Source organism: Boleophthalmus pectinirostris, unplaced genomic scaffold, assembly GCF_026225935.1.
Source record: "Boleophthalmus pectinirostris isolate CB_2022bp ecotype Guang Dong unplaced genomic scaffold, ASM2622593v1 HiC_scaffold_12, whole genome shotgun sequence".
NCBI classification, from domain to species: Eukaryota; Metazoa; Chordata; class Actinopteri; order Gobiiformes; family Gobiidae; genus Boleophthalmus; species Boleophthalmus pectinirostris.
In genome coordinates this window covers 9,098,035-9,117,575 of record NW_026571018.1, presented here as the reverse complement: position 1 = coordinate 9,117,575, position 19,541 = coordinate 9,098,035, and positions in this window count along the sequence as shown.

Genomic DNA, 19,541 nt, shown 5'->3' with positions numbered 1-19,541 from the left:
TTCTCCGTTGTAAGAATATTATTTGACAGAACCAACATTAGAACAGATGAATAAGACAAACAGGAGGAAGATAGACACATCCATGGGCAATAAACAAAAGAAAACAACAGGTCAGAGAGAAAACGAAAACACAATATCAACAGAAATCTCAGGCAGTTACTCGTCCACCCAAAAGACGAAATAGAACCTGTTCATAAATGTAATGTCATATACGAAATACACTGCATGTCCTGCCATAAAACACACATCGGGGGAAACAAGGAAGGCGTTCAGTCCACGAAAAAAGAACGTAGGACAGAATGCGAGAAGGAAACAGCAAAGTCGTGCACACGAGCAACAAAACATAAACTGGACCAGGAACAACTCAAATCAAACTGGCCATTTCTGACCACTGTAAAAAAGAGAAGCACATTATGAACTGAGACGGAGCAAACGTCACTGGGACAGAGGAAAACATCGTCGCTGGATTAAAGAGGCAATTGAAATCCAAAAACGTGCCCACAGGATTATAAACCGGGATGAGAGGGCTTTTCTACTCTCACGCACCTGGGACACTTTCCTGGGGAAGTCGGACTGCAGGTGGGGCTGTCGTGCTGCCTCGTCCGGTTGGAAGACAGCGCCGAAACCTGTTTAAATAAGATGATCGGACACTTCACAACAACATCACGTGACTCTGAGGAAGAACGCAGGAAGCAGTCGAAACTGTCAGGTATGAAAACAAATTCTTGGCCTGAAAAAAGAACCTAATAACACAAATGAAGCTCATCGAGGGTTGAATTTGTAGCCGAGTACAATGTTAGGATAAGATGGGAATTTATTTAGGGACAAATTTGCTAAATAAAAACACCAGCATCATGTAGAGTAGGGTTAATATGAACATTTTCAGGTCAGAGAGAGAGAGAGGGGTGACAATGTTTCAATATAAAGTCAAGTATAGAGTCGATGGAGCCGAAAGCAAGCTCAATTCAGAGTTTTTTGCGAAATCTGATTTTATTACGAGGTCATTCACATTTCCAATTCGAACTTTAAATGCCCCAAACGTGTCCCGCATTCGCATTGGAGGACACAATGTCTTCACATGCAGCAAACATGCTCAGTGTTTACGGAAGTCACCTAAACCTGGACACGAGCATTGAGCACCTGGTGATTTTAAAGTTGCTGTTGTACTGGAGCCAGAACATGTACAGCTTATTTGTTTTAAGGAGAAGATTGAGAAGGAGAAGGATGAGTGTGTGGGGCAGTGGCAACAACGTCCATAGAAAGGAACGTGTGGGTGCGAAGTCGCAGCCAAGAGTGGTGGGATTGATATGTGCTTTGCTGCTTTACTGACACAGAGTTCAGACACAATTTTCATATGACGAGAAGAACGTTTGTGTACATTTGTGACATGTAGGTGAGATGAATGCGACCTGGCTGTTCAGACTGAAGTCACATGTCAAAAGATCGGATATGTATCGGTTTTAGGAGCACATATCCAAGTGGCCTGGATCGCATTTGAAAAAAAATCTGATCTGTGTCGTTCAGACTGTCATTAAAAGATCAGATACATTGGGGCGAAAAAATTAGATTTGTGCCACTTCAGGCTGCAGTCTGAACGTAGTCTTGGATAGATTCCGTATTTTCCGGGCTATTAGATGCGCTCTTAAGCCTCTAACCCCATCAAAAAACCAACCGCGCGCCCCGCAATCCAGAGCACCCCATACACGAATCCACTCGGGTGTCCCAGCACAAATTCAGTAAACTACAAAGCCGCACCACCCGCAGCGCACGCAAACACACACGGAGCAAACAGTGACCACGCAGCGAAACACACCCACAGCCACACTCATCACTCCACGCCGACGAGGAACGGAACGGAGGAACGAACCGAAAAAGCGAGTGCAATGTGCCACTTCTAGACACAAGTGAACAACTGAGTCACTGCAAACACGCCGACAATCCAGCGTTGGTCCCAGACAGCACCTCCCTACACGCCACAACTGAACAAAGCCCAGAGTCACCGGGAACACACCAAACAAACAAAACCACTCACCCATCCAACTGTTGTGTTTCGTTTAAAGTCCAGTGCGGTTTATTTGCGAAAAAAGTTCGAAAATAGACCATTTAATGACAGTGTGTCTTATAATCCAGAGCTCCTAATAGTGCGGAAAATATGGTATTAAGACAAAGCAATGACATCTCTGTAGAGACAAACAGCTGACCCTCCACCAAGAAAGTTACACAGTTGCAACTTTAATGTTTTTGATTTGTTTATTAAAGTCAAGTAGAAATTCCAATCTTTTTAATTCCACTCCTCCATCAGCCCCTCTGCTGTTTGGGAGACATCGCAATGAAGGCAATTACCCGGCGGCTGGCTTTGGTTCTGTCACACTGTTATACGTCTTTGCATTGCTTTTATTTGTCAAGGTTGAACTTATTAAAAGCTACAAGTTTCCACAGGCGCTTAATTGTCTAACTGGGGCAGATAATGAACGGCTGGCCATCAAGACAGCCGTTGTAAAGGAAGTGAAATGTCAAAATATATTTTTTTAAGGACAAATAAGCCTTTAAAAACACTCACTGCTATAACGATGCAATTCAATACCACTCAAGCCGCTTTATATTGTTTCAGTGGGCAAGACACGTCACCCAACTTCTCAGTAAATGTAATGGTTGGAAAAAGCGCAGGCTCAGATTGGCAGGCACCTTCTTTCTGTAAGTGAATAATGAATAGACAGCTTATCTTGGCAGAGTGGTTAGCCTTGACTCCAGTTAGAAATGTCATTACAACATAGAGTCACCACCTCTGACCGATAGCTGCACATCAAACTATCGAGCAGTGGATTTGTACAACAATGACTAAGGCTACACTGCTCCTCCTGGGCTACAATGGGGCAGTTTGCAGCCGAGTGTGAAGTGTCTGGGATGAGGATCAGCTCTTCCAAGTCCGAGGCCGTGGTTCTCGACCGGAAAACGGTGGCTTGCCCTCTCCGGGTGGGTGGAGAGTCCCTGCCTCAAGTAGAGGGCTTCAAGTATCTCGGGGTCTTGTTTACGAGTGAGGGGAGGATGGAGCGTGAGACTGACAGGTGGATCGGTGCAGCGTCTGCAGTGATGCGGTCGCTGTCTTGGACTGTTGTGGTGAAGAGGGAGCTGAGCCAAAAGGCAAAGCTCTCGATTTTACCGCTCAACCTACGTTCCTAACCTCACCTATGGTCGTGAGCTTTGGGTAATGACTGAAAGGACGAGATCGCAGATACAAGGTCCACGGTCGCTTCGTTTGTTTGAGTCTTTAGCCTTCTTGTAATTGGCTCGCAGGCTCTTTATTTTTCGTTGACATTGGAGCCAGGACCGCCTGTAGCCACGCTCAACCCCTCCAATTTGTCCTGAATACAGCGATCCCCCCCAAATATTAATACACTCACTAACCACTTCCCTCCATTGTCTAAACTCCGAGCCTGACGTGTAGGTGGGATGAATGTGCAACCTGGCCGTTTAGACTGAAGTTGCAAAAGATTAGATATGTATCGAGTTTAGGAGGACATATCCAAGTGGCCTGGGTCATATTTGAAAAAATCAGATCTGTCGTTCATTAAAAGAATCAGATTTGGTCACTTCAGGCTGCAATGTGAACGTTGTCTAAGTGATACTGCCAAATCCTGCGTGTATCACCAATTAAGAAAATAAAATTGAAGAATAGAAAAAAATTTGTTGAAGTGTAATGACTGGAAGAACAAGACTGCAAATACAAGCAGTCGAAATGAGTTTCCTCTGTAGTGGCTGGACGTCGGAAGAGCTGGAGGAAGTGTCCAGGTTGAGGAAAGTCTTGGCCTCCCTGCTCGGACTATTGCTTCTGTGACCCGGTCTTGGATAAAGCAGAAGAAAATGATGGAAATTGGAGAACGCCAGTGGCAGAAAAAAGACAGAGATTGATCGTCAATATGGCGTCTTGAAAATAAGCGATAAAAGATTGCTCCAAATACAACTTCGGGTGAATGAAATGTACGAGAAAACAGCTATAACATACATAATAGATCAGTTTTACCTTGTCTCATCTTCTATGTACCAGAACTACTTTGACTGAACTTTAAAAGTGTTGGAAAGTTATATCTCCATACATTATTTCACTCTATAACATCCGCCTGGCCATCAAGAAAATTGCAATAAGTGGAGTTATTATTCCGAACTGCCTGCGCTTCAAAGTTCATCTGAAATGTCATTGATGTTGGTAGCGCACGACGGATTTAAGCTTGAATTAAGTCCAGTCTATAAAGTCATTTTCTTAGCCATTAGCGTGTGGGTATTATTTCACTTAGTGCTCAGATGACATATAAAACTGTCAGCGAATTTCATCAACCAGGCCGCTAAGTGTTTTTATCTTTTGTTCTGTGTCTGCTGGTTCCTGGCGCGCTTTAAAATTGAGCCTATGTGGTGTTGAAAACCCAATAGAGGTATAGGACTCTGCTTCTTGGGGATTACCAGCGCTAAACGGCTAAAAGCTAAGCGCATACGGCTGGCTTAAATTCAAAGAGAAAACAAACTTGAGCTATACAGAGGAAGAAACTGCTGGGGTAGCTTATTTTGCTTCAAATCTATATCCGTGGATTACTTCAAAACATGGAAATTGGTGCATGTTTAAAGGGCCTATATTTGGCTATTTTCTCATCTACGTTATAATTTTGTTTCCTCATCACAAACAGACCACATTATGATGTATTATGGTAATTACAGGAAGTGCTCCACTGTGATTTTAAACTCCATACAACCTCACTAGAATTATTTGGTTGATTTCAAGCCTGGAATTCCCAGTCTCTACTGGACTAAAGGTAAAAGGTTGCCATTAACTAATTAAAAATACTGCGTCTTGACATCACAAGGTGGAACAGAGCATTTTGGTAGTGTTATAGTCAAGACCGTATTACAGGAGACCAAGACCTTAGAGTCCCGAGACCAGGACAAGACCAAGACCTCTGAGAGTCCAGACCAAGACAAGACCGAGACTTTTAAAAGTTGAGACCGAGATAAGACCAAGACCACGGCCCACTGAGACCAAATCCAGACCAGCTTTGTCATTTCCTACAATTATTTGTATTTTCTGTTATTTTGGTACATATATATCAATGTTTTTATAAATCTATTTCCATGGGATCTGACTAATATTCATTTAGGTTTGAAATAAACCAAGCAAACTGTACTGCACCATTTTTTGGACCCTCACCAACAGTTTGAGAAAGTTCATAACATTACAGTTACATTATCTTACTGGTTTTGCAGTGATATTTAGCATCCTCTACACATTTACCAGCCATAGTGAAATATGATCGCATGTGTCGAGTGTCAGACCTCGAGTCCGAGACAAGACTAAGATTGTAAAAAAGCGATCTTGAGGCCGGTTTCGAGACCAACATAGGTCTTGAGTACTACAACACTACATTTTGAGCTTTGCAAATGTAGACAGACTAATAATGCAGGATTACTCAAATGTGTGAATGAATCATCGAGATTCCATCGAGACCAGCTTTTCATTTCCTACATTTATTTGTTTTGTACTTTATATATCACAAATATGCACAAATATATCAATGTTTTATAAATCTACCTCTATTTGATCTGACTAATGTTCATTTAATCTTAAAATAAGCCAAGCAAACTGTACTGCACTGAAACATTGGCCCATTTTTTGGATCCTCATCCACAGTTTGAGAACCCCTTTTTTAGTCCCACTTTACAGAAAACAACTTCAAAGTGAATCAAGAGGGTTTTTTCAAGTTCATAACATTTACAGTTACATTATCTTACAGGTTTTGCAGTGATATTGAGCAGCCTCTGCACATTCACCGCCTGTAGTGAAATATGATCGCACTCGTCAAGTGTCAGACCTCGAGACCGAGACCGAGCGCCATCAAGACCGAGACAAGACCAAGTCCAAATGCTCTCGAGTCCAAGACAAGACCAAGACCATAAAAAAGCTTTCTCGAGGCCAGTCTCGAGACCAAGACCGGTCTTGAGTACTACAACACTACATTTTGAGCCTTGCAAATGTAGACAGACTAATAATGCAGGATTATTCAAATGTGTGAATGAATCATCAAGATTCCATCGAGACCAAATTGAAACCAGCTTTGTCATTTCCTGAATGAATTTGTTTTTTACTGTTATTTTGGCACCTATCTATCAATGTTTTTTTTTTTTTTTTTATAAATCTATCATCATCAGGTCTGACTAATATTCCTTTAAGCTTAAAATAAGACAAGCAAACTGTGCTGCACTTAAACACTCACCCTCACTTACGGTTTGAGAACCCCTTCTTTAATCCCACTTTAAAGAAAACAACTTCAAAGTGAATCAAGTGGGTTTGTTCAAGTTCATAACATTTACAGTTTATCTTAGTGGTTTTGCAGTGATATCTAGCAGCGTCTGCACATTCACCAGCCGTAATGAAATATGATTGTGCTTGTTGAGCGTCAGACCTCGAGTCCGAGAAAAGACCGAGACCAAGTGCCATGAAGACTGAGACGAGACCGAGTCCAAATGTGCTCGAGTCCGAGACGAGACCAAGACCATAAAGAAGTGGTCTTGAGGCCGGTCTCGAGTACTACGACACCACATTTTGAGCTTTGGAGATATAGACAGACTAATAATGCGCAATTACTCAAATGTGTGAATGAAACAAAACACAACTCCAGGTCTGTTTTTGAAGATGTAACAACATTACAACATGACTTAAAGCTCACAAGAGTAAATTTTGCACAATATAGGACCGTTAAAAATGTGAATAACAGAAGTATTTTTGGTTAGTATTTGTATTCTGAAGTCAAAGTTTAGGCAAGGCAAGTTTATATGTATCATACAATTCTTACACGTAATTAAAAGAGCTTTACAGAATAAGAAATACATTAAAATCACAATACAAACAAGTAAAATCCAAATAATCATAAAATTAAAAAGTAGGAGAGGGAGACATTAAATAAAAGAGAAGTTTATAAGTCATCACACTAACAACTAGCATGGTAACAGTACCTTTCCTGGATATTATCATGCAGAGAGAACACAGCAAACTTGTTCTGACCTCAAGAGATGTTTGCACAATATATCTGTACTGGGGCAACATGAATTCTGCTCAAATACGAGGAAAACACCGGGTTCAGCTTTTTAATTTTGGTTAGTGGTATAATAGAGGATTTTCAAATTAGAATTCAGTCGAGTTTGGAATTACTCGCAGCTTTTTTTTTTTTTTTAGCATGCAAATGGCGCGGGTCTTTTTCTTATTACATTTTCTCAATTTCATTCAGGACGAAATATTAATATTGTCATGAATAGAGTCGGGGCCAGGCAGTGTAAAACTCTAATAAGCTCGCCACTAAGCAGAAAAAAAGGAAATGTACAAATGTAAACTGACAAAAAAGAAAAGCAAGCCACTGGCCCTGTATTACACTGGCAAACAAATGAATCAACATGAAAAAAAAAAAAAAAAAAAAAACTGGCACTGTTGCAAAGATATTTTTCACTTGTGGAGAAGTAGGGTCCAAGGACATTTGCTTGTTTCCTGTGAATGTTGGTTGATCTAAATCTAAATGGACATAGAAAACCCACTTGCCGAGATGTTCCAAACAGGAAGTGAGCATGGGCGCACTTCTGGCTCCATCAACTCTGGATCAATTGACTTTACGTTGGAAAATTGTCACCCCTCTCTCTGTAACTGGTGCTGTGAGCCTCGTTTTGGTCTTAAAATGTTTGCATTAACCCGCTCTACAGGAAATCAGCTAGAAAGTCTCCCTGAGTTACACCCTACGGAAGCCGAGATTGGTCAAAACAAACGCAAACACTGCAACAAATACAAATGCGACAACACAACGAAAAGTCACAACACACCAAAAAAAATCCACAACGGAAATGACCACGGGACGATATTTTAATGCAAACGCCGCAACAAATACAAACGCCACAACACAAACGCATAGTGATAAAACAATAAATTACTTTTACTTACGTTTCCAACTTCTCCGTTCCTTTATTTTCACGTTGTAGTTCTTCTTCACTTGCCGCTTGATTGGTCCGTCGCAAAATAAAGTCCCGCGGTCACTTCCGTTGTGGCTTTTTAATGTGTTGCGGCATTTGCGTTTGTGTTGTGGTGTTTGTATTTGTTGCGGCGTTTGCATTAAAATAGAGTCCCGCGGTCATTTCCGTTGTGGCTTTTTTTGGTGTGTTGTGACTTTTTGTTGTGTTGTCGCATTTGCATTTGTTGCGGCGTTTGCGTTTGTTCTGACCCCTCTCAGCTTCCGTAATACCCTTTATGAAACTGAGTGAGTTAATCTATGTCAGGGCTCTCCAACCTGTAGCTCGCCACCCCCTTCAAAGTAGCTCGCCAAAGGATTTCAAAATTATACCACTGTGCTGACGAAGATCTTTTTTTTGTTGTTGTTATTTTTTGTTTTTGTACACATAAAGCAGCATGTCTCAGAGTAGTAATAAGTAGTAGTAATATTTTTATATATTTTATTTTATTTATTTTCATTTATTTATTTATTTATTTTATTCTCCATTACCCTCCTCCATTGTCTCCAGTGGGGGGAAAAAAATTAAAAGATAAAAAAATATATATTATTATACATTCAATAAATAAATACAGGGAAAAGAGGGAAATACTTTTTTTACTTTCTTTTTTTTTAAGAAGAAGAAGAAGAGGAACAAAAAAATGGTTAATTACATGCCTATTACTATTATAAATGTATAATTCTGAAGCTCAACAGTTTGCACTAATAAATGCACAGTGGTTTATATTTCATAGGCTTGCCCTCTTTCTTATAATCGTCTCAATTTTTGCAGCCTCTAAAATGAGCTCTCCGGGATTTTTGTTTTTTAAAGGTAGCTCACCACAGGAAAAAGACCCCTCATCTATATACATATAAAAACATAAACACTTTTTTGTCATTATATATATATTGTATTAATGACATTATAATTATTAATTGCCAGTAGTCTCCTCAGTCCATCTGCAGAACTTGGGTAGTGGGTCTTTAGATGATAAAATGCTGGTTCTGTGTGGTCAGACGGCAGGTTAAGCAGCTCCATCACTTGTCTCGGAAAATTCCTCACAGGTAACTGATGGGAGTACACTGACCTGAGTCCATATGCCTTTATCTTTCTGAAAACATCACCTGGGCAGGACATCACTCAATCACCTCTGGTCAGTAGGAGTAAGCGCAACAACTATTTCAGGATTTTATCTTACATATTTCAATTAAATACATAGTTAAGACCTTCCTAAAAGTGATTCTGAACGATTTTTGAACAAATTTTGTAGCTTTCTAAGTTTCTTGTGTTGTGCTGCTAACAAATTATGTTCATGGCAAAATAATAATAATAATAATACAGAAGTTTTATGTAGTGCTTTTTGGACACTCAAAGACGTTTAACAAAGCATTATTCATTCACTTCATACCCAGTGGTGGTAGCTGCCCTGGGCCAAGCTGACAGAAAATAAGTTGCCAATCTGTGCCAGCGGTCCCTCCGACCACCACAAACACACACACACCATCCTAGACAATGGGAATGAAGTGTTTTGCCTAAGGACACAACAACAGTTTTTACAACTGGCGCCCCCCTGTGGCACCTGATTTTCCCAGTGGTCTCACATCCAAGTATTAACCAGACCCAGCATTGCTGAGTTTCTGAGATCTGACGGGATCAGGCTTTGACAAACTGGCATGGCCACAAAATGGTGGGGAAATAATTAATATTTCTTCCCAAATCAACAGTTACAGATAATAAAGGACATGGGGAACAAGAAAAAATATTTAAAATACAATTTTGGTAGTAAACGTTTGCGAGCAAATGAGTATTATATTGATATTACATACTGAAAAAATGTGTGCCTATTTGGTAAAATGACATAAACAAGGCCCGACATTTGTTCTCACTGCATTCACATTTCATTTTATTTTGATATAGAAGCTGATTTCCTAACACAATACATCACAGTGCGTGACACGGCCGACTAAACGCAGCGAGTACATTCCCCTCCAGCTCGCAATGGGACTTTCAAGCCAGGGGGACGCTCGAGCCGGTATTCACTCTACATGATCCTTTTGTTTTTATTTCACTATTTTTGCTATTCTGTGTTTTCTGTTTGAGAGAAGCCTAAATCTACAGGGTTTGTGAGTTAAACATGTGTGAATGAAACAAAACACAACTCCGGGTCTGTTTGTGATGACAAAACGACATTATAACAGATCAGAAAATGGCGTAATACGGGCCCTTTAGTCCTGCTTTTCTCTCACAGTGTAGCCAGTAATAAGTGCTAGCATTGACTAACGCTAATGCTGTTTTCTCTGCAGTTTGAGGAGAAACAAACATGGCCGCTGATCAGGGAATAGCCCAAGGTCCCTGCGCTTTGAAGCTGAGCCGTGCTTGTTAAAACGCTGCTTAGCTACAAGTAAATGTCTGTTGTTTTAGGAGAGTACACACACTCCGCCGTGGTGGCTAGCTCCCCCGGCTTCATTTATCAGAGCAGTGCTAGCGTACAGGACTAGCCACTTTTATGCACTCGTTTGGCCCAGCGCTGCTACATTAAGCTCATCTGTGAGGTCTTATATTATACTATACTGTACTTTTAGCTTTTGCTCATTAAAGATTGGCATTTACAGAGCTGAAAACACAGTGGAGCACTTCCTGTATAGCCTTATGACATCACAAGGTGGAACCGAGTGTTTTCTGTTTGAGAGAAGAACTCAGCCTAAATATACAGGATTTGTGAGTTAACAGTGTTGGGGAGTAACAGATTACATGTACCAGAGTTACGTAATCAGAGTACAAATTATTATTATTATTATTATTATTATTATATTAACTGTATTCAGTTACAGTTACTGTTTCAGTGAGTGGTAATTGGATTACAGTTACTTTGTTGAAATAAATGGATTACTTGGCAGTATTTTCCTGTTTTCACTTTTTTTTTTTTTTTTTTTTCTCGGTAATTTCACTCATTGCTGGAAACTAAACCAAGTCTAAACCAGGTCTAAACTAGATCTAAACCAGGTTTAAAACCAGGTCTAAAACCAGGTCTAAACTAGATCTAAACCAGGTCTAAAACCAGGTCTAAAACTAGGTCTAAACCAGGTCTAAAACAGGTTTAAACTAGATCTAAACCAGGTCTAAACCAGGTCTTAACCAGGTCTAAAACAGGTCTAAAACAGGTCTAAAACCAGTGTCTCCTCTTCAGTCAATAATATTTTTAATTTGGTTAAGTAAAGTCTGGGCTTTTTATTTCCTTTAATCAGACAAAACATCTTATGTTACGATTTCCCCGTCTTTGCTTCTCTACAGCAAATCAAGTAATCCAAAGTATTCAGATTATGTTACTCCCCTTAAAGGTTGTTTAAAGGGAAGACAAATACAGCGACAGTTCTTTTTCAAATGTTGTGCATGCGTGACACCACCTTCCTTCTCCACAGCTCCCTCAGTAGAAACATCTCCTCCCGCCTCTTTACTCTAGAAATCACGTTTGTTTACAGCCAGTGCGCGTTCAGAATTACTGTTGAAGTGACCCGTCTAGAAATAATTTAGCGACCGACGTGTCAGTTTTTAGACCCTTCGTCTGCTTCATTCATGCAGTCGCTGGAAGGAATATCCAAGAATCACATGTTTGGTTTTGCTCCTTTTCTCCTTCTTTTCTTCTTTCGGTGACCTCAAAAACTGACTTTCTTTTGCGGTGAACTGGTCGTGGATTCTCGTCCGCCATCGCAACAAATTTTGTGTGAACTGCGAGGAAACTACAGTTTAAAAAACCTCTAAGAACCGCTGCATAAACCACATAATCCCCGCGCGCCGGCGAGTCATTTACACTAGAAACGTAGGGAGTTTGACAACCTAACAGCCAATAGAAAATGAGGGAGCCTTGTTCTCTATTGGCTGATGTTTATCTGCCCTCACTATGTCCATAGTTGATAGATTTTCATTCTTTTTTTTTTTTTTGTCAACATAATTACAAGGCTGCTGCATCTCTGTAATGGTATTTTAAACTTTCATTGACAATTTGAAACAAAAAAAAAAAATCCTCCATACAACCTTTAAATAATTTAATGGATTCTGTATACAAACTACATTTTGGGATATGTAATCTGTAATCTGTAGGGGAATACATTTTAAAAGTAACCTTCCCAACACAGTGAGTTAAACATGTGTGAATGAAACAAAACACAACTCCAGGTCAGTTTTTAATGAAAATACAATATTATGACATAGATATAAATAGAAAATAGTGTAGTATGGGCACGTTAATAAAGGTTTTAGTAAACATTAGAGTAGATTTTGTCAGAATATCCTCCACAGATGAGTTAACTCTGAAATATTCATGTTTTTCTGAATGTAGCTGCCGGTAGTGGAGACTGTCAAACATTTAAATTCATGTTTTGCAATATTCAGATATTAATATTATTAATAATAGATAATAATATTAATACAGTAAAATATTAAAAGGCAATAAATAGTAATAAATAATTTTTCTGTAAATTCATGTTGCCGTATTTTTCAGACTATAAATTGCACTTTTTTTTCATGGTTTGGGTAATTCCTGCGTCTTATACTCCAGTGCGACTTGTATATTAACATTTTCACACTGACTATACTTGTGTGTCAATATCTGCTGCTCCTGTTCCTCCTGTACCACTGTCACTTCACTCGACTGCTCATGTCTCCTGCAGAAAGAGCCTCTGTTCTGTCTGTATCATGTCAGTCGATCGCACCATTTCTTCTGCACCACTGAAAAATTTAAATTCAAACAAACTTTTAAGACGACTGAGAAGAATTAACACAAATGCCCCCAAAAAGAAAATCATATTTTGCAGATTACAAGCTGCAAGTAGTGAAATATTCAGCCGAAAACGGTAATTGAGCAGCAGAAAGAAAGTTTGGAGTGAGCGAGAAAGTTGTGATCAACTGGCAAAAAGCAGGGAGGGCGAACACAGCTTCGTGGTAAGCGGGAGGGTGCACCATGCAACTTTCCTGGAAGTCATTGGATGGATTGACACAGCCTGGACTTCAGTGACAACCAAAACCTTTTTCTTTCTTCATTCTTCTTCCTTTCTTCCTCATAACACATTTATTTGGTTGGTGCGACTTATACTCCGGAGCAAATTATAGTCTGAAAAACTACAGTAATTAATTTCTTTTTTTTTTTTACTTTTTGAGGTATAATACAGGGGAAAGGGGAATCTTTTATTTATTACGTTTCTAATTGCAATGTTGTTTCTGAGGGGAATATTTACAGGTGCTCTGCTGTCTTAATTGGGAAACGCACGAGGAGCTCTGACCTCAGAGATAAAAGTGGCAAAAGGACATTTGTTTTCAGTTTAAGTTTCCTCGAGAGGACATTCTAAGATGTGGACTTTATTCCCTTTGAATCAATGCGGCCAATGAAGTACATTTTCTGTTGTTTTATTGTGTAATTACTTTTCTGTCCATGTACAGTATGTTTGAAGGTTGCGCGACTTTGTTTTAATGTGTAATTAAGTGTCTAATGAATGTGCGCTTTACTTATTCTACATATTTCTTTATTTATATGTGTAAGACCATATTTTAAGAGAGTTAATTTAAGTTTTTTTGTGTTTTCTTTTCCATAGTTCTCATGTCCAAAAAATGTTTGTTAGAGCAATTTTGAGCCTTGTATAAACTCAAGTAACACTGAGTAACAATCTTTTATTTATTTTGCTTTTTACTGTATTATTCTATGAAAGGCTGACGTTGGTACATGCCTTTGTTATCTACAGGAAGTCACTTTTGTGCAATCCTGTTATGTTGGTCAATTTCCTGCCACTTTGCCAAAACCACAGCATTATGGGTAATTGGAGCACCTTTTATGATTAGCCGTATTTAGCATGTGTGGAGTCAGAGGCCATTCTTCAGAGGGGAGTCGTATTAGTCGCTCGCAGCAGACAGACAGCGAGGCGGTTTGAGCAGAGCGCATTTCCTCCTAATCGAATCACGATGTTGTGCAGCCATTATATATGAAAGAACTCAAATGAGGATTCTCTGTGGTTCCAGATGAGGACTTCTCTTTTAAAATACGTAAACAAGCGAGTGTGTGTGCGTCTGCTTCCTGTACCGCTGGGTTTGACTTCACAACATCCCATAGGCCAGTCACATTTAAATTTTGTACGGAGTTTTCTTTTAGTTTCAAATTGTCAATGAAACTTCAAACTAGCATTACAGAGACCAAAAAACAAATAAATATATACTGCATTTTACAAGCTATCAGGAGCTCTGGATTATAAGATGCACTGTCATTAAATGGTCTATTTTCAAACTTTTTTCACAAATAAACCGCACCGGACTTTAAACGAAACACAACAGTTGGATGGGTCAGTGGGACTTTGTTTGGCGCGTTCACGGTGACTCTGGGCTTTGTTCAGTTGTGGCGTGTAGGGAGGGTGATGTCTGGGACCGCTGGATTGTCGGCGTGTTTGCAGTGATTCAGTTGTTCAGTTGTGTCTAGAAGCAGCACATTGAAACTCGTTTTTTCAGTTCGTTCCTTCGTTCCGTTCCTCGTCGGCGTGGAGTGATGAGTGTGTCTGTGGGTGTTTTTCGCTGTCTGCTCCGTGTGTGTTTGCGTGCGCTGCGGGTGGGACGCTCTGGATCGTGGGGCGCGCGGTCGTTTTTTGATGGGGTTGGAGGCTTAAGAGCGCGTCTAATAGCCCGGAAAATACGATAAATAAAAGAATGAAAATCCATCAGCTGTGGACGTGGTGGAGCCAGATAAATATCAGCCAATAGATAACGAGGCTATCTCTATCTATGTCAATCAAACTACCTACATTTCTAGCGTAACTGACTCGCAGACGCGCTGGAATTACGCAGTTTACGTTTGCCTTTCATGCATTCCGTTTACGCAAGACACCGTTTACTCAACCAACGCAGCAGTTCTTAGCGGCTTTTACGAACTGTAGCTTCCTCACAGTTAGTACAAAGTTCGTTGTAACGGCAGACAAGAATCCACGACCAGTTCGCCACAAAAGAAAGTCCATTTTTGAGGTCGCTGAAAGAAGAAGAGAAGGGGAAAAGGAGCAAAACCAAACTAAGGTGATTCTCGGAGATTCCTTCCAGCGATGCCGTGCACTGAAGCAGACGAAGGGTCTAAAGACTGACGCGTCGGTCGCTAAATTACTTCTGGACAGGTCACTTCAACAGCAATTCGTGCAGCAATTCTGAAGCGCGCTGGCTGTGGCTGTAAACAAGCATGATTTCTAGAGAAAGGAGGAGCTGTGGAGGAAGGGGGGGATGCAACATTTGAAAAAGGTCAAACAGTCGCTGTATTTCTCTTTCCTTGGAAAATCCTTTGTACAACGTTTAATACAGACGGGGACACCTAAAATTCGTATTGTTTAAACGCAGAGCTCTGTTGTAATCCAGTCACTATTTGAAATGATCAGGCTCAACATTTGTGAATTTGCTGGCAAAGCACAATGTGATCAATCGGAAAAACTGTCTCGGGGGCTGGAGAAAGTGTGTGTATATTCCGAAAAACACCAATAGTGTGAATTGAACCCTCGAGGTATTATATTTTATTTCTTGCCAATCTTTCCCCAAGCCCCCTCTTGCCTCCATCACTCACGTTAGATTCACACAGGCAAGGCGGATGAAGTGTCTTGCCCAAGGACACAATCACAGTATGTACAAGTTGGAGCTGGGATTGTATTTTTATAAAACATTAAAGCTGGGGTTTCTGATTTTCAAACGGCAAAAGTAGGAAGCTTGCAATCACTAAAATGTTTTTCTATTACACACAGACAGAAAATAAAAGTCTGATTTGGTCACAAAATTGGCTTTTACAATATTTTATGAGGAAGTAAAATGAAAGTCGGTATGCTCCAGTTCTAAAGGCACTTTTACCTGATTTTGACAAACAGAACAAAAAAAAAAAACCTTCCAGATCTAAGGGCAATTTTAGTACATTTGTCCTCGCCTGGATTTTTTTTCTTAATTTTGTCTCCTAATGAAGTGTTATACATCTTTTTTTCAGTACAACCTGTTATTTCACAATCTCCTGCTGTAGTTGTGTCATATGGCTGTAATAAAAGCTATAGGACCAGAAATACAAATGAAAAAAAAAAAAAAAAAAAAAAAAAATTCACACTCTTTCACACAAAACACACAGCAAACATGCCATTTAGCCACAAAAGTGCAAAGTATCAAGTCTGTAAGTAAACTAAAAATATCCTTATTGCCCTCAAAACAAAAACAAAACAAAAAAAGTGCAATTGCCCCTTTACTTTACTGGTGTCAGTCATGGAAACAGCTCATGTCAGGTATAGGGCACAGAGTCACATCACTTCCTGTATTTCCATGGAGTTTTTTACATTTGTATTTGTACATTTTGAGTGAAATAAACCTTTCTAATAAAAATAGCAAAGGGTGCACCGTTACGCAGACCAAGATTTGTAATTTGCCATTTATTTGAGAAATAACTGCACTTCAAGCAGCTTTTTCAGTAGTTACGAACACACTCAGAGCAGTTGACCATCTTGACTCACTACACTCTCTGGCAAAATCTGGGCCAATCAAAATGGGTGGAGCGCATGCTCCTATTGGACACTTGTTTTCCCTATGTCATCATGCAGCATATGTGTGATGTAGGATAATGCCAGAAAGTGGCAACTGTCAGCTTTTAAAGTAAAAACAGTTTTAGTCTTTTATGGTTGGAAATGTATACGCGATTATGTAAAACATTCCCGCCTGTATTGTATACAATACCATTGGTTTGGAAGGGTTCAATTTGCCCGATTCATCAATCTCGCAGCATTAGGATTCGTTTGCTCTACGGCAGGTGGGTACTTTTTTTATTTAACCAATCGCTGTTATTTGGTTGTGACGTATGTGATTCACCAAATCCCCTAGAAAGAAGGGCAATAACATCTTTCCCCTTGATAAAATTCACCAAACATTCTCTTTGTTCCAGCTTTAAATCCTCGATTTCAGGAATCGATGCCGACACAGAATGTTTGGCTTCGTCTACATCCATCTCGACCGCTTTGTTTACACTTGTGCTGCACCACAAAAGGGACACAGACAGGCGCTTGAGTTTGAAATCATGGCTTCACAGTTCTTCTCTGATTGGCCGGTCTACAACTTCTGGGGTTCTTGCAAACCGTCTAGTGTATTCCGATTCCTGGCCTAGTCGCTGGAGAGAAATTAAATTGCCTGTCTAGGTTAAAATAGGAAAAAGATCAATCAATCAAATTTATTAATAGAGCCCTTCACAACACTAAAGGTGACCAAAGTGCTTTCCTATAAACCTAACACAACATTCAAAACAATAAACAATGAAATGCCCGCTCTGAAATACAGCGTTTTATTTTCTATAGAACAAAACCTCAGACTGTACTAACTGTGCTCCTGAGTTACCACCTGTCAGGGCAGCCCTCCACCTCCATACCCCCTCAGGGACCCTCCCTAATGCCCCGTGTGAGCAGCCTCTCCCCGGGCTCATCAGCGCACTCAGCCAGCCTCTCGGAACACTTCACAGCACCAGTGATGGCCGCTCTTCACGTCCACATCTCTCTTTCTCTTCCTCCCTCATTGTTAGCTTTCATATGGGCTCAAGCGCTCTCCTCATTAGCCTATTCAAAAAAATATCCCACTCTGAACACTGTCAGCCAATTAATTTCAATGCCAGTTAATGACAAGCTCTCCGACTGAGACATCAAGATCATTTTGTTGGTGTTTGGAGAATGGACAGAATGAAGCCCATGGAGAGTTGGATGCTTTGTTCCATGGCTATTGAGATAAATGTGGTAATTTTTGATCATATAATGGTACTTTGGAGCTATTATTCTGTCTGTAGTGGACAGTGGAAGTGACGCGTTTTGACCACAGATGTTAAAACAGTCTGCAGTCTGGTGGAGTTTGAATCTCTTCTAGTTGGTGGGCAAATGCTTAAAGAAGACGTATTATAATAGATCGGAAAAAAAACATAATATTGTTTCCTCATCAAAAACAAAGCTGGAGATGTGCTGAGTTTCATTTGCATGTTTAACTCATAAAATCCTTCATATTTAGGTTCTGTTTCATCTCATGATGTAATGTGGCAATACAGGAAGTGCTCCACTGTGTTTTTAAACTCCACACGCCTTCATTAGAATCATTTGGAAGGCTACATTTATATGATGACATGCCAGGTTTCTGTGTACTGCATGTATATGACTGACGTATACGTGATGTGAGCAGATCTGACCAGAGTTTTGCGTCTTGGGCAGTGTAGACAGAAATGATACGGTGGAGCGTATTCAACTTTTCCACTCTAGAGGGTGTTTTCAGATTTTTGCATTTTTAAGAACCAAAAATGCCATCACCCTCTAAACAAAAGACATTTCTGATTAAATACTGTGTTGTTTTTACTCACAAGCATTCTCGTGTAAACAGGCCCTAAAAATGGGCAAAAGGGTGGACTGGCATATAGGTTAGGACCAGGAGATTAGGACACGGCTCTGTAGGAAACCAGTAAAAATAATACAAGAGACACTGGGAATTTAAGTTTATCTAATAATACAAAGTGATTAAACAATATACACAGTGTATATATTCACAATATTTACATCGGCAGGTTAGTTAAATCAAGTTTGAATTCAGGTTAATTGTTTTTTACCTCATGTTCCGCCAAGTGCCTTGTAAAATTGTGCCTATGTAAAATTGTATGTAAGACTGTATGTAAAATTTACAATATAGTCCAGCTTACAACCATACACAAGCAGCAATAGGTAATATAGAGTCCCAGAGTGCTGTACTTTAGTATTATTATAATCGATGACACCCACAGATGTTGCTATTTTGATATTTTAATAACAACATTGACCCAAAATGACTTAATAAAAGAAAAAAGTTTTCTAATTTCCATGAAAACTGTGGTGACCAAAGAGAGCTGATGTCGCCCTAACCCCCAGTTTACACCAAAGCAGGAGCAGCGTCTAAGCACAGCAGCACAGCACTCGAGCAGCACACGAGCAGGTTTGGCCTTCCATTTTAACCAGTCATATGCACATCCAACGGTCGTCATTATGCTACACAGTGCTCAAATGAGATTGGAGTTCTAACTTTTCAGTGTCAACAGAGCTTGATCTTCGTCTCGGTGTTGACCTTTAAGGGCCAGTTTACATGAGAACGCTTGTGGATAAAAATGAGAAAATATTTTATCGGAAGTGCTGCATATTTAGACAGTGACGGCGGTTTTGGGGCTTAAAAATGCAAAAATATGAAACCACCCTCCAAAGCAGAAAAGTTGAATATGCTCTGCCGTAGCGTTTCCGTCTACACTGCCCAAGAAGCAAAACTCTGGTCAGATCTGCTCACGTCACGTACGTGTTTACGTCACACCACCACCTAGCCTCCTGGCATGCATACCCAATAAAATTCCACACACTTTTGCGTCACCGTATGCAGGCAGATTTCCTCCCGAAAACACTCGTCTAAACACGGAATAAAAAGTAAAGACACGATGCCACTTTTGCGTCTTCTGTTCAGACCGTCATCGTATAAACGTAGCCCAAAAGTCTAGGCCTTGTCTCAGTCTCGACCCT